This window comes from Bubalus kerabau, chromosome X, assembly GCF_029407905.1.
Source record: "Bubalus kerabau isolate K-KA32 ecotype Philippines breed swamp buffalo chromosome X, PCC_UOA_SB_1v2, whole genome shotgun sequence".
Lineage (NCBI taxonomy): Eukaryota > Metazoa > Chordata > Mammalia > Artiodactyla > Bovidae > Bubalus > Bubalus kerabau.
The window spans coordinates 132042902-132057613 of NC_073647.1; the positions used below are offsets into that span (position 1 = coordinate 132042902).

Here is a 14712-nt window from a genome sequence, read left to right on the forward strand (position 1 = left end):
TGAAGAACTAACTCATTGGAAAAGACCCTGATTCTGGGAAAGACTGAAGGCAGGAGGATAAGGGGATGACAGAGGATGAGATGGATGGATGGCATCACTGACTCAATGGACATGAGTTTGAGCAAGCTCCAGGAGTTGGCGATGGACAGGGAAGCCTGGCATGCTGCAGTCCATGGGGTCGCAAAGAATCAGACATGACTGAGCGACTTAACTGAAGAATGGTTAATTTAGTATATCTAATAAAGCTGAATTATACCCAGATTTCTCATAATAATCAATATATAGGAAAAATTAACTAAGGTAATATTAAATGAATGTGGGGGTAGGAAATATTGACGAGAAATGTCATAGCTTTTGAGTCTTCAGTATCTTGGGTGGGATGCAAAACACTTTTAACTTAACCAAGATACTATATTTTTAGAAAAAATATTTAACAAAAGACATCATTTATAACTTAGTCATAAAAATATCTGGTAGCCTTCTTTGGCTTTTGTACTTTTCAGTGCAGTCAGCAAAAATCAAAGGATTTGAGGAACTGCATTGTATTGTCATGCCTCTTCCCACTTAAACATAAACTTAATTATAAAGCTCCTCACAAAATACTGTAAAATACACTGAAGGTTTTATCTGGGCTAAGGCAGGCCTACAAAACAAATAAATCTATAATCAGTTTGTAAATTAGTAGTACTGTTTATTAATATATGTAGTTGCAATCAGCCATCATTAAAGAAGCTTCGTTGAAATAAATTTGCAGTAATACACAAACTAAAGGATAGTACATAAGCCTTCTTAATCAGCATTTATTTGGTCAATAAAGCACACAGGACCACAGTAGCACATTTTGTTTTTCCCTAGGAAATCAATATCCACAATACAAACTAAATGTCAAATTGAAGCCTTGGATTTTGTGGTCATGAGGAATACTGGAAATGATGCTAGGGTTCTATTCCAAAGAGTCACTATCACTGACTTTGAAAAAGTACCATCTTTTTAAAAGATTTGGTTTCTCTTCCTAATTTAATTCATGGTATTTTTACTAAAGTGTCACTAAATGAGCATGTTTTTAATAGAGGACCACAGGATTTAACCTGTAGGAACAGATTCACCATAATTATTGTCTGTAATCTTTCAAAGTCCTAGATCTGTCTACTAGGCTGTGGGATTTTGTTATTGATGCTAAACTCAACAATAGAAATATTCATGAAAACACAGGCAGCATATAAAACTCCTTATTACCTGGCTAGTTTAAGAGTAAAGAATTTCTGTGAACCTGAAGCCAGCTATATATTTCAATAATATATTTCATATGTATGTATATACATACATACATATGAAATATGTATATACATACATACATAGAGATGGGAATACCAGACCACCTGATCTGCCTCTTGAGAAATCTGTATGCAGGTCAGGAAGCAACAGTTAGAACTGGACATGGAACAACAGACTGGTTCCAAATAGGAAAAGGAGTTCGTCAAGGCTGTATATTGTCACCCTGCTTATTTAACTTATATGCACAGTACATCATGAGAAACACTGGACTGGAAGAAGCACAAGCTGGAATCAAGATTGCCAGGAGAAATATCAATAACCTCAGATATGCAGATGACACCACTCTTATGGCAGAAAGTAAAGAGGAACTAAAAAGCCTCTTGATGAAAGTGAAAGTGGAGAGTGAAAAAGTTGGCTTAAAGCTCAACATTCAGAAAACTAAGATCATGGCATCTGGCCCCATCACTTCATGGGAAATAGATGGGGAAACAGTGGAAACAGTGTCAGACTTTATTTTTCTGGGCTCCAAAATCACTACAGATGGTGACTGCAGCCATGAAATTAAAAGACACTTACTCCTTGGAAGGAAAGTTATGACCAACCTAGATAGCATATTCAAAAGCAGAGACATTACTTTGCCAACAAAGGTTCGTCTAGTCAAGGCTATGGTTTTTCCTGTGGTCATGCCTGGATGTGAGAGTTGGACTGTGAAGAAGGCTGAGCGCCGAAGAATTGATGCTTTTGAACTGTGGTGTTGGAGAAGACTCTTGAGAGTCCCTTGGACTGCAAGGAGATCCAACCAGTCCATTCTGAAGGAGATCAGCCCTGGGATTTCTTTGGAAGGAATGATGCTAAAGCTGAAACTCTAATACTTTGGCCACCTCATGCGAAGAGTTGACTCATTGGAAAAGACTCTGATGCTGGGAGGGATTGGGGGCAGAAGGAGAAGGGGACGACAGAGGATGAGATGGCTGGATGGCATCACTGACTCGATGGACATGAGTCTGTGTGAACTCCGGGAGTTAGTGATGGACAGGGAGGCCTGGCATGCTGTGATTTCATGGGGTCGCAAAGAGTCAGACACGACTGAGCGACTGATCTGATATACATACACACACACACACAGATATATGGAATTCAATATAAAAATAGGCCACTATTTCTGCCCATATACTCACTCTGACTACACATTTCCTTGTATATAACCTGTGACATTATTATTTAGGACTTACTCTTCTTTGTTACTTGTACTCCATACCACTACCTATGAGATAAACCTCTATTCATCTTTAATATATAAATCAAAAATTCTAAATTGATATTAAGATATCTGAGTGACTAAAAGATTTATTACTCATTTCTAACTGCTCAACCAGAGGAGGGTTTGAAACCAAAAAATAAGAAATGAACATATTCTAAGACCAGAAGTATTTTATATGACTTCTATAACAACAGAGATAAGACAAAAATATTAACAGATGATTTGATATTAACCATCCAAAATAAATCTGCATAATTGGGACAAAATATTAATCAAAAATAATACTGAGCTTTTTAAATATCAGCAGATGCCCCATCTTATGAATAATAAGTCTTCATTGGCCTCAGTGATTGAGAAAAAGCCAAAATCAATCAACAAATTTGAGTGTCTTAAAACACTGGATGTAGGTAGATTTTTGCTGTTGATTATGTTCAAGGATATATCTACAAACAATAACTTAAGCATGGGTTCTATGACAATATTGTTGCTTTTTAGTCACCAAGTCATGCACAACTCTTTTTGCAACCCCATAGACCATAGCTCGCCAGGCTCCTCTGTCCATGGGATTTCTCACACAAGAATACTGGAGTGGGCTGCCATTTTCTTCTCCAGGGGATTTTCCCAACCTAGGGATCGAACCTGTATTTCCTGCCTTGCAGGTGGATTCTTTACCACTGAGCCTACCACTACAGACTAGATGAAGAGAAACAGTCTAGAAATACTCATAAATACCTGAAATGCTTGAAAAAAGTAATAAGGACAATTCCACAGGAATAGATATGTACTCAAGTTGCCATTCAAGTGTGGAAATATATTAAAAAATTATTATTAGACTTCCAAGATTTCAGTAAATGGAACAACCAGGGATTTGTACTAAGGAAGTTGACTGAAAATATATTTAAAAGTTACCAGAAAACAAAAAGAAAATAACAACGCAAAAATACTGGCAGTTATTAATAAAATCATCTTGGGTCTTAGACATATATTCAACTGTCAACTTGACATACCTTTTTGGATGTTTAATCGATATCTCACACACAATATGGCCCAAATATAATTTCTGAAATCCCTCTCAAAGAACTTCATTTATTGCCTGTGCCATCTCAGTTAATAGCGACTCCCATCCTTCTAGTTGCACAGGCTAAAAACCTTGGATCCATCCTTTATGCCTCGACTAACCCTTTGCCTTTCATGTCATCAGTGAGAAAAATCCTTCTGATTCCATGATGCTAGATATACAATCTGGATTCCCCTTAAAGACAGAAGGATTTATTTTCTCAGCTGTAATGAGAAGTGTTGACAGACAGCCCTAATCTCTTAAAGAGAAGCCCTCCTTAAGAATTGTCTCCACTGATGGAGTTGTCTTGCTCAAAGTCACTTTTACTAACCAATACAAAGGTATGCTTCCCTTGCCTCAACTCTGGACTACTTTGCAGGGCCATCCTTCCCAGCTTCAGAGCTTCATTCAGTTGTATGAAGCTTTCACGGACGCTGCACTCACAGCCCAACCTTCCCTCTTTACAAATCCTGCTTCCTTCTTTCTTTCCAACAGATGCTGATGCCAAGAGCACTCCATAATACAATTTTTGCATGCTAATCTTCATCTTAGAGTCTGCTTCTTGGAGAACTCCACCACTGATAGTTGGGCCAGGAGTGGTCAAAGAGCAAACACTAAAATAGGATCTTCAAAAGTTCAGCTGGCAATGAGAACTCCATCACTAATCATAGGTAGAACACACATATTCCCCGTATTCCCTGAAACAGGCAACGGTAAAATTAAAAAAAATAATTGTTTACTGTGGTTAACTGGGATAGTATTCTAGTGAAAGAAAATGAATGAGAATCAGGCATTTGAGAAAAATGAAGGGAATAGTTTCTATAGAGACAGTGCAGGGACTTCCTTGGTCGTCCAGTAGTTAAGACTCTGAGCTCCCAAGGAAGGGGGCCTAGGTTCAATCCCTGGTTGGGGACCTAAATCCCACATGCCATTCCTAAAGATTTTGCATGCTACAACTAAAAAGATCCTGCATGTCACAACTAAGACCTGGGACAGCCAAGTAAATAATTTTTAAAAATGACAGTGGAAACAGATAATGTTAAATATAATAATTGACATTGGGGAAAAGCTTTTAAAAGAGGCATATAGTGATTAACTGACAAAAGTTGAGAGTGAAAACCAGAAAGACTCTGGGAAAACTAAAAAGGCTTCTTCCAGCCACTGGGGGGAAGCCAGGCTCAGAAATTACCCCATAAAACTAGCAGAGCCCAAAGAAAGATTAAACTGAAAAAAGGGTAGGTCTGTAAAACAAAGATGAATGGATGAACAAAACGAGATATATCCATACAATGGAATACATTTGAAAGTGGATTGTAGTGACAGATTCACAACTGCACAGATTTACCAAAAATGACAATGATATGGCAATTACTCATAAATGAACTTAAAAAAATAGAAAATAAAACTCAAAAAACAAAAAATCAAAATGAGAGACAGAAAGACAGATTACATGTTAATACTAGGGTTGCCCTGGTGGCTCAGTGGTAAAGAATCCACCTGTTAGTGCAGGAGACATGGGTTTGATTCCTGATCTGGGAAGATCCCACACGCCATGGAGCATGTGGCAACTAAGGCCATGTGCCACAACTACTGAGTCTGTGCTCTAGAGCCCGGGAGCCACAACTACTGAAGCCTGCGCATGCCCTAGAGCCTGTGCTCCACAATAAGAGAAGCCACCGCACCATAACTAGAGAGTAGCCCCCACTCCCAGCAACTAGAGAAAAGCCCACACAGCAACAAAGACCCAGCACAGCCAAAAATAAATAAATATATAATTTTTAAAATGCTAATACTATGTGTGAATTTTTCTCTATCTTTGCTTGTATCAGTCATCTCTCCTCTTTGCTCTCATCTTTTACTCATCCATTCAAAAACACTTATTGAGAACTACTAAATATCAGTCTTACCAAGTCTTAGTAGTTTTAATGCAAGGAGAGTAAGATGTGATTTGCTCTCTAACAGCGTTTACAGACGAGTCTGGGAGACACTCAAGAAAATCAGCCTGTACAGAGCACTGTGTTAAATTCTCTGACGCTGCTATGCACAGGAGCTAAGGAAGACAAGTGAAGGGGTTTTCAGAAATATCTTTATTATGATATTTACCTGGTTGTATATTTCTTAAAAATTTTGTACATTTCTATTTATTTAATACCTTATACAGGCTATTACTGATAACACTAATATTACTGGAACTTTAGTGTGGCAGTGCATGGGAATTATTTTAGAGATAAAATTGCTTTATTTTTTTTGAGATCAGTCAGATATGAGAATGACATGAGATAAGGCATTAGATTTGAGAAATAGTAAGTAAACATGGAAAAAGCATGAGAATTCCAGAAAAACATCTACTTATGTTTTATTGACTATGCCAAAGCCTTTGACTGTGTAGATCAAAACAAACTGTGGAAAATTCTGAAAGAGATGGGAATACCAGACCACCTGACCTGCCTCTTGAGAAATCTGTATGCAGGTCAAGAAGCAACAGTTAGAACTGGACATGGAACAACAAATTGGTTCCAAATAGGGAAAGAAGTACGTCAAGGCCGTATATTGTCACCCTGTTTATTTAACTTATATGTAGAGTACATCATGAGAAAGGCCAGGCTGGATGAAGCACAAGCTAGAATCAAGATTCCCAGGAGAAATACCAATAACCTCAGATATACAGATGACACCACCCTTATAGCAGAAAGTGAAGAAGAACTAAAGAGCCTCTTGATAAAACTCAAAGAGGGGAGTGTAAATGTTGGCTTAAAACTCAACATTCAGAAAACTAAGATCATGGCATCCAGTCCTATCACTTCATGGCAAATACATGGGGAAATAATGGAAACAGTAAGAGACTTTATTTTTTGGGTCTCCAAAATCACTGCAGATCACGGTGACTGCAGACATGAAATTAAAAAACACCAGCTCCTTGGAAGAAAAGCTATGACCAACCTAGACAGCATATTAAAAAGCAGAGACATTACTTTGCCAACAAATGTCCACCTAGTCAAAGCTATGATTTTTCCAGTAGTCATGTAAGGATATGAGAGTTGGACTATAAAGAAAGCTGAGTGCCGAATAATTGATGCTTTTGAACTATGGTGTTGGAGAAGACTCTTGAGAGTCTCTTGGACAGCAAGGAGATCCAACCAGTCCATCCTCAAGGAAATCAGTCCTGAATATTCAATGGAAGGACTGATGTTGAAGCTGAAGTGCCAATACTTTGGCCACCTGATACGAAGAACTGACTTACTGGAAAAGACCCTGATGCTGGGAAAGATTGAAGGTGGGAGGAGAAGGGGACAACAGAGGATGAGATGGTTGGATGATATCACCAACTCAATGGACATGAGTTTGAGTAAGCTCCGGGAGTTGGCGATGGACAGGGAAGCCTGGCATGCTGCAGTCCACGGGGTCACAGAGTTGGATATGACTGAGGGACTGAACTGAACTGAACTGAAGTAATCTCCATGTGGACATATTATTATCTAGCGAAGAGCTGTGCCCTTTTATATATCCCAAATATATTTATATGTTCATATATTCTATCCACATATCCACAATCTATAACATTTCATTTATTTTTGTTTCACACTTCTCAGATTTCATCTTTCTGGAACTCAACAGGAACCAGGAAGTAAATAAATAGTAGATGATCCTGATCATTCCAAACAAGGCTACCAGTTTACTGAACAATTATTGCCTCCTGTTTTAAACCAGAGCCTTTAAATTACAGTCATATTTATTTAATGCAAAACTTCAAATAAGCTATCCAAATAGCTTGTTTTTTGTTCCATTTTGATTTTTAGTGCCCAGCGTATCAGAAACAGCAGTCTGTAAGGAGGCTATAAGACAGGAACTGTTTAGAGACGAGTTCTGTGACAGCAGGAGCAGTGACAGAGGTATAAAATGGTTAGAAAGGAAGGAAAATAAACGAGAAAAGGAAAAGAAAACACCTGTTTTCCAGCATAAATTGGAGGTAACTATTCATAATCTACATTTGCATAGCACTTTTCAAGTTCCAAATTATTTGCAAATGTGCTGCTCATTAACTTCTCACAAATGCCCACTGAGGGACTTCCCCTGGTGTTCCAGTAGCTTAGACTCTGCACTCCCAATACAAGGGGCCCGGGTTCGATCCCTGGTCAGGGAACTGGATCCCACACGCCACAGCAAGAGTTCTCATGCTGAAACTAAAAAATCCTGCATGCCACAACTAAGACCTGGGGGCACAACCAAATAAATAAACAAAATATCTAAAACAAAACAAAGCCCAAGATAAACAAATAATATCCCAAGTGTCCTTTGAGGTAAGTGTCATTACCTTCATTTCATTACTGTTGATTTGAGCCTCAAATCACCAGATATCGCACAATCGAAAATAGGAGTTCCAGGTCTAGGTCAAGTCCAAGCCCAGTATTCTGCCCCTCATACCCTAACGATGACTCAAAAGTTGTTATGGAAAACTAAAAGTAGAGTCAATGTTATATGCTTATAGAGCATAAAATCAACACTATATACTGATTTCTAAAATGATCTGTGCTGATTTCCACCTAAATGGGTATGTATCTTAAAACTGTATCTTAAAATTTGTTTTATTGAATAGCTCTTCTGCCATTATCGACAGCCAAGATATCATTACAGAAATTTGAAGCGGTTATTCATCATACCAAATTTAAAAAAAAATGATGCTGCCCTTTTTATCATCCAGTATTTTTACCTAATCTGGACGTCTTCAACAGTCATTTTCATTTTAAGAGAACTCCCTTTGAGGGAATATAATCATGAACTATAATTCATTTTCTTCATCTGCCATGTGAATTTTCCTAATACAGAGGTTTGGTAACTACTCTAGATAACATGAAAATGAACTCTATCACAACACAAAGATAAGCATATATATACATATATATATATGTTTTACTGTTAAACTGTGTGGTTTAAAAATCATACACACAAACACCATACATCCATAATAACAAGGATATGAGACCTGTATGTAAGATGAGAAAAAATTATGACATTTAAAACAGAACAAAATCTATTATCCAATTTTCTTGCCTTTCTCTCCTCAGATTCTGAATTCTTCTTTCTGCTTCTATCAATTACAGATGCCACTACCTGATACCATTAACTTAATCTGTTAGAAATGTACCTCTATTTTATCCAAGTTCCAGAAATTATGATATATACAGTTTTCCTTTTATATTCCTAGTATTCAACCCACCTCTTCTTTTCTCAATTGAGGAGCCACCTACATGGGAATTATTTTTATAGTTATGATCCTCTAACACATTTTTTTTGGCAAATATTGAATAGACAGCTAAAATTGGGAGACCTACATTTATGAGAATCAAGGTATGACCACAATTTTTATGTTTTTTTAACAAGTAGTAAGAATTAAAATTTTAGCCATATGGCTTTCTTTTGGGTCCTCTTTATAGTGGGCAAAATGACTTAAAGATTATTATGATGACATTTTATGCAAATTACATTTTTACATTACCTTAATGTACATATAATGATAGCTACTAATTATTCCAGCTTGAATCAGACAATTATACCACCTGCCCCTCAACACTGACTGAAATAAAAGAAGATCTTACCATTTCAAATCAAAGATATACAGAAAGGACATTTTCTCTTTTGACATAACTTGAAAATGACACATATTCCTATAGTATATCATTTTCTCTTTCACTGAAACATCCTGCTACCCACCTTTTCCACTGATATATACAGTGTTTTTAAAAGAGTGTTTCCTTCCAGTTGTAATGAGACTTGGTTTTTTGACCCACACAGTGTTCTAAAAAGATAAACAGAATTACTCGAGTAGGGCATGCACTCACCAGTTCATCTCAGGCCTCCCCATTCTCTACTGTGTTTGTAGTAGCTAGAGGGATGCTCAGATATTCTCCAAGGATCCCCTTCCCTCTGTATTCATGCCCACACTGTATCTGAGTTGCTTTGTGTGACAAACAGAATACAGCAGAAGTAATGGTACATCATTTCTGAGATTTGACTACAAAGGACAGTGGCATTTTATCTCTTGAATCATTTGCTATGGAAGAATCTAGCTGCTTTGTCATGAATACTCTTATAGAAGCCTATGGAATAACACACACAGCAAGGAAGTGGAGTCTGCCAATAACCACATGAGTGAGTCTGGATGCAGATATTTCAGCTTCAAATGACTGTAGCCCCAAACAACCTCATGAATGCAACCTCATGACAGAGCCTAAGACAAAACCACCTACTGAGGCCACTTCTGAATTCCTGACCCACAGAAACTATGAAATGATTCATACAGCTGCTTCAAGTTACTATGTTTTGGGGTGAATATGTTAAGCAGCAGTAGATAATGAGTACAATGTTACACCTAGATTATTCACTTGCATAGTATTTAAAGGATTCTGAGAATTTAACTTTGTATTATTTAGGCTAACTAAAGTTAGTGGCCAAATAGAACACCGTACAAATAGACCAAAGTCTATTTCCTGGCTCATGTCACATTCTAATTCAAACCTATAGATTCTACCTGGTGATTTTCCTTCAAAAGTGCACTGTGGATCTGGATTTCTTTAAAAACAAAACAAAACAAAACAGCTACTACAATTAATTCACTTTCAGCTATACATGAAGGAAAGAATGAACATGGAGAATCCATGTGTTAGTCATTCAGTTGTGTCCGACTGTGACCAGATGGACTGTAGCCCACCAGGCTCTTCTACCCATGGAATTCTCCAGGCAGGAACACTGGCGTGGGTTGTCATTTCCTTCTCCAGGGGATCTTCCCTACCCAGGGATTACCATTTGAGCCACCAGGGAAGCCCATCCTTTAACGGCCTTGAACCATAAAAAACACATCACTTCTCTCATATTCTAATAGGTAAAAACTCAAGTACACAACTCTAGTCAAAATGCAAAGGAGGTAGGTATGAAGTCACCTGGATCTGGAAGAAGAAATATTTTACAGGTAACATTGTCTGTGCCACCTGGCTCCTGCTTTTAGAGCCAAAGTAGTGAAAGAGGGATGTTCAGTATGTTCAAAGAGAGATTCTACACTATTAAATACTCCTTGAATTTCTATTTTTTATGGTTTATTGATAGAATATTTTTTATCACTTTGCTCAATTATTTTAAAAAATTCATTTCAAGTTTACCACTTACATGAGAGTACTTTTTAATGCTTCTTCAGAAACTACTTTGAATGGACTTTGAATACAGAAAGGATTGTAATGTACCAGTTATCTTTCTCTGCATAGCAAACAACTACAAAACCTTAGTGGCATGCAGCAGTAAACACTCAATGCACACACACTCTGCTAGAAGTCAGCTACACAGTTCTGCCTATCTTGACTGGCCTCTCTTACATGTTTTGAGGTGATCTGGTGGTCACCTGATCTAGGCTCACTTTGGCTGGGGTGAACTGGGTAACCTGGCTGTACCCAAATGTCTCTCATCCTCCAGCAGACTAGGTCAGGAATGTTTTCATGGTAATAACAGAGGCACAAGAGAATGCATCATCTGATGTGCAAGCTCATGTCAAATCTCTACTTACATCACGTATGCTAACATCATTTAGGACAATACAAGCGACGAGCAGGTGAGGCTACAAATAACACTGCAAAATGCATGGATATAGGCAGATGAGAGGGATCAGGACATCAATGTAATCAATCACATTATGCATAGTCTGAAATATGAATAAAAAATAAACATAAGTGGTACACTTAATCTTCAGTAAAGGCAATCAGTACTTGTCTATTCCTAAAGATGGCACTTGTGGAATAATCTGGATTTCTTCCCATCCAATTGTAGATATAAGGAAACTCAGTATCTCAGTTTGTCAAAACTGAAGGTGAGTACGCTCTCCTTTTAACTCCCAGCAATAAGTTGGTAAAAAAGATCACATTGATATTACATTTTCCTTAACTAAAAAACACATAATGAAATAATATTTAAAGATATATTGGCCAATAGACTTCCCAATAATATTAAAAATTTCTGCTAATCATCTTTTGTGTTTTTCTCCCCAGGAGAATATTTTTAAGGAAGTCTAATATGTTCTGTCTCTTTTGGACTATGATAATCACTGGAAATGACAACACCTAATAAATCACCTATGATGTTTTCTTTAATTAACTTGAGCTATTATATTGAGTGCACTATATTGCCTTTTTTGCTAGTTGCTAGCTTTTCAATGATTAGCAAGAAAGATTCAGTCATTCACAAAGTTTATAATCTACTGGGGAATATGAATAAGTAAATATTTGCCATTCAGTGCAATACATTATAACTATATACAAATGTCTGTGGTGCTTAAGAAAAGAGGAGAGCAATCTAAGGCAAACACGAAGAAAATTTTCAAGAAGAGATTTTAATCTCAGTTTGAATCTGGTCAAGAGTAGTCAACTCATGAGAAGTGGTTGGTTTCTTCTGGGTAGTAAATATTGAGAAAAGAAAGATTTAAAAAGACATTTACAATGTATAGTCAACAGACTAGGTGATTCATTGGAAATTGGACATAAGGTAGAGAAAATAGTTAAGAAAAGTGCATAATTTTATTATTAGCATGACTGAATTTATTATTCAGCAAGACAGAAATAAGAAGGGGGTGACAGAGGATGAGTTGGTTGGATGGCATTATCAACTCAATGGACGTGAGTCTGAGTAAACTCTGGGAGACAGTGAAGGACAGGAAAGCCTGGCATGTTGCAGTCCATGGGGATGCAAAGAGTTAGACATGACTGAGTGACTCAACAACAACAACAAGGTAGAGATACTCGTGGGGTATAGTTCTGGTAGTAAAGATTATCCTATCATCTGGACACAATCAAAATCCCACTAATACAAGGTTTCATAAAGTTTTGCCACAGTGATCCAATAGCCACAGCCTATTAGGCAATCCCAACACATAACAGTCAGACATAGACAACATAGGCAAGCAAATCAAAAGGCCTGAGACCTTAACCCAGCGTTCAGAACTCTAAACCAATCCTTTGAGTACCTCAGCAGATTTAACCTTTTGCATTGTCCTCTTGGGGTGGGTCTCTAACCCACAGTTGTAGCCTTGGATTCTAACCATACAGAAGACAATCCCCTAGGTGGGGCTTTAACCCACAGTGTTGTTGTCGTTCCTCAGTCGCTCTCTCATGTCTGACTCTGTGCCACCCCATGGACTGCAGCGTGCCAGGCTTCCCTGTCCTTCACTATCTTCTGGGGTTTGCTCAAATTCATGTCCACTGAGTCGGTGATGCGATCCAACCATCTCATCCTGTCTAACCCACAGTCCTGATGAGATTATTAGACCACAGACACATTTTAACTACATTTAGCTACCGGGACATTATAATGAGTTTACTCACCCCAACAATGTCTGCTCTAGGAGCTGTTTCTTAAAAGTAAAAGTATCCTGAGGATCCTGGTGTGCCATGGTGAGGAAGCAGGAACCCGGAAGGTGACTCTCTAGACAAAACTCAATCGAGGTGGCCATTCAGGATGGGTGCTGAGAACCCACACTCTGCCAGGGGCTACAGTGCCTCAGAAAGATGGTCACAAGTCCTAAATCTCAACTGGGCTGTTGTAACTCACTGAACATGGGCTCACTGACAGATGCGCACAGAAGCCAATACTTATGGCAAGAGCCTTAGAGAAAAGAGCTTTACTGCAAGGCCAACCAATGAAGGAGGCAAGGTATCAAATCTCTCTTCAATCCAGGAGCCTGGGTGCAATTTAAGGGGTCACGGGAATTTCTAACTTGGAAGCTAATTGGCTAGTCTTCAATTAGTCCCTTTCAGCTACTCAGGTTACAGGAAGCCAGGTTTTCCTTATTGAAGGATTTCTCACTTTGTAAATGGCCCTCGGGGCATCATTTCTCTTCTCAGTTTTGCAAACTGAAGATCTTGGCTCCAGGGTCATCCTGAGTTCATGTGTTCCTTCTTGGATACATGCAGTTCCTTCTTTGTAAAATGACTCAAGGTGTGATTAATCAACAATCTATTTGACGTCAAACCAGTTTAAGCTGGTCAATTGTTTCACATGCTGTTTCACTAGGCCCCCCGAACTCCAGCACATTACCCAAACTCCAAGACAAAGAAAATCACAGTGAACTAAATGTTGCCTAGCAAGGACAATCATGTAACATTCACACCAGAGGATGTGACATAGAATGTGCTTGAGGTAGATTCTTTCCCAGTTGGAAACAACTCAGAGTTCTTAGAATTTTTGTCATTGACCAGTATCTTCCCTCCCAGATACCCGTTCATCTAAATAACGAATATTTCCACGTGTTAAAGTACCAACAAGAAATCTAGAACTTGCCTAGAATTTGCCCAATTACACACAAGATAAAATAATCAAGTAGGTCCTTATGGAGAGGTCTCTGGCTCCCTCAACCCAGGGTAAAGATCACAAGTCCAGGAGACTGTGGATTCTCTGAGGTCCTCCATCTAAGGATCTGGCTGTGCTCACCACTCCCACTGTCTCTCTAACCACCAGGCAACTTTCCTTGAAATGACCTCTCACTGAAGGCTCTGCATTTTCCTAAGGCTCCAAAGCGAGACAGTGTATTAAAAAACGGAGACATCTGTTTGCCAACAAAGGTCCCTGTAGTCAAAGCTATGGTTTTCCCAGTAGTCATGTATGGATGTGAGAGTTGGACCATAAAGAAGACTGAGTGCTGAAGAACTGATGCTTTCAAACTGTGGTCTTGGAGAAGACTCTTGAGAGACTCTTGGACAGCAAGGAGATCAAGCCAGTCCATCCTAAAGGAAATCAACCCTGAATATTTATTGGAAGGACTGATGCTCAATCTGACTCCAATACCCTGGCCACCTGATGCAAAGAGCTGGCTCGTTGGAAAAGACCCTGACACTAGGAATGAAAGATTGAGGGCAGGAGTAGAAGGGGGCAGCAGAGGGTGAGATGGTTGGATGGCATCACTGACTCAATGGACATGAGTTTGAGAAAACTCTTGGAGACAGTGAAGGGCAGGGAGGCCTGGTGAGCTGCAGTCCATGGGGTCGCAAAGAATCAGACACAACTGAGTGACTGAGGACGCACACACACACACACACACACACACACACACACACACAAAACACTCCATGATATGTGTATATCATATATC

The 14712-nt window shown here is 38.6% G+C and overlaps 1 long non-coding RNA gene across 10 annotated transcripts in view; it reads right to left on the reverse strand.

The window, feature by feature from the left end:
• The window catches only part of LOC129639931 (uncharacterized), a 76918-nt gene extending 63269 nt beyond the window's left edge, over window positions 1-13649 (reverse strand). For 4 of the 10 annotated variants that reach the window (XR_008708683.1, XR_008708679.1, XR_008708680.1 and 1 more), the window contains exon 1: window positions 12950-13649. This is a non-coding gene — a long non-coding RNA (uncharacterized LOC129639931). The remainder of the gene's footprint in view (window positions 1-12949) is intronic. The other 6 variants (XR_008708684.1, XR_008708681.1, XR_008708678.1 and 3 more) reach the window with 3 other exon arrangements.
• Window positions 13650-14712: the final 1063 nt, after the last annotated feature.